The sequence below is a fragment of the Hibiscus syriacus genome, unplaced genomic scaffold (genome assembly GCF_006381635.1).
Source record: "Hibiscus syriacus cultivar Baekdansim isolate YM2019G1 unplaced genomic scaffold, ASM638163v2 tig00110503_pilon, whole genome shotgun sequence".
NCBI lineage: Eukaryota > Viridiplantae > Streptophyta > Magnoliopsida > Malvales > Malvaceae > Hibiscus > Hibiscus syriacus.
The window spans coordinates 7,030,283-7,032,392 of record NW_024062764.1 but is presented as its reverse complement, the minus strand read 5'-3'; the positions used below and the strand labels follow the sequence as shown (position 1 = coordinate 7,032,392).

The window sequence follows — 2,110 nt, the reverse complement described above, 5'->3', positions numbered from 1 at the left end:
AATTTGACTCCTATGCTTATAACCTAATTGCTAAAATTACAAATTTATGGAATGGTTTCAATAGTAAAAAAGAATTATTATTTTTTTAAAAGATTTAATTTGAATAGTTTCGTTTATAGAGTGTGTACACGTTATCAATTGACTAGGAAAAAACCGATGAAATCCTATGTGGATTTGACCTACCTAGGATATGACGTGGAGAACTTTGAACCGTTTTGTCATACAAGCTGTCCAACTTTTAGATCCCAGAAAAATCATACAAATTATGACAAAACGTGCCAATCGAAGAATTTCTGTTCCAAACAATGTTCAAAATATAGACAAATTTCTAGCTTTCCAATCTCTTTCGACGAAACTTTAACCCATTTTTAATAGAGTTTAAACCACGTCCACATCTGCATGTAGGAAAAAAACACCCTATATAATCCATGCACGGTGCTCTTGTTATCTTTACAATTTTCTTGAATCGATAATATCGGAGGAGAGATCATCAATCCCTTGGATTCTTCTCATTTGATCATCCCAATAATATTGGCTTCTTCTTCTCCGACGATGGAGGAATCGCCCGGTTACTCATCAGAGATTATTCAACTTCCTCCTAGTTTTAGGTTCCACCCTTCTGATGAAGAACTCATTGTTCATTACTTGAAGAACAAAGTGAATTCAACCCCTCTTCCTGCTTCTATTATAGCTGAGATTGATTTATACAAGTATAATCCATGGGAGCTTCCAGGTCTGTATATATATATGTATATATATATATATATATATGCATGTAAAGGTTATGTAAAGTTGTAAACTAGACTAATTAGCTATAATGTTGTGTTTGTTTATTATAGATAAAGCTTTGTTTGGAGAAGAAGAATGGTATTTTTTTCTCTCCAAGGGATCGGAAGTATCCGATTGGAGGGAGGCCTAATCGAGCGGCGGGATCAGGGTATTGGAAGGCTACCGGAACCGATAAACCGATCCTAACATCGTGTGGAACCAAGAGTATTGGAGTGAAGAAAGCGCTAGTATTCTACAAAGGACGTCCACCTAAAGGTACCAAGACTGAGTGGATCATGCACGAGTATAGACTCCTCGAAACCATGATTTGGACTCCCAAACGAAACGGGTCTATGAGGGTAAGAACTAAGAACTAGTTTATGGCTATTTTTAACAACACAATACAACTCATCACAGCTTCTCAAACCCGAGACTTTACAGAGAAAACACGCCCTTGTTACCACTTAGTGCTAGTTTGTATGATCAAAAAGTGCTGATTTTTCTTTTTATGTTACAGTTAGATGATTGGGTGCTTTGTCGAGTGAGGCAAAAGGCCAACAACATACAGAGGAACGTTACAAGTGAAGAACCAGATAGCTTCTATGTCCCCAACCCCAATGAGAAATGGCCTTCACATGTTGAAATGGCTAAAACCTATCTATTCAATGACTTCCCTATGATACCCTACATGTTTGCATCACAAGACCTTCCCAATTGCTTTGGTGCAGCCTCAAGAATCAGCTTCCAAAGCAGTGACAGATCTTGCACATCAGTCCAGGAAGCCAATTCCGATAACAAGAATCTGCAGATTTCGTTTTCATCTCCAAAAAATATTTTCAACCCTTTGAAGAGAGAGTCCATGGAAGGTACCCAGACCACTAGTTTAGTCCCGACCGTCAACAAGAAGCTCAGGGAGAATGAAAACATTTATAGATCAAACCACTTGGAAAATAATAGCTTCAGTCCAGATCAATGGAGTTCAATCATGCAGGATCAAGAACTTAATCTCCTGGATTTCACTGAAACTGAGTAAAGAAGTTACTTTTATGTTGAATATGTGTGTGTAATTACTAGGCGTGCAGGAAGATATACGGTGGATTCTAATTATGGTATAGATGATTGTGAGGGACATGCTGATTTATTTGATTATAAATTTGTGTAAGTAAGCTTCAACCTTCAAGTATGTTTATTTTTGAAAATTTGAGATTGTAATTAGTATCGATGTACATATTACATGGTATTATAAGTACATATGGTAAATCAATAAATGCCTTACTGGCTTCACCAGAGTTCAGATCCATGCTCATGTTCATGTGTTCATTTTATTTTTCTCATCAGCCTT

General features: G+C 36.8%; 1 pseudogene; it reads left to right on the top strand.

Annotated features, from left to right (window-relative positions):
- Positions 1-552: 552 nt before the first annotated feature.
- On the top strand, positions 553-1,801 carry LOC120129808 (annotated as a pseudogene).
- Positions 1,802-2,110: the final 309 nt, after the last annotated feature.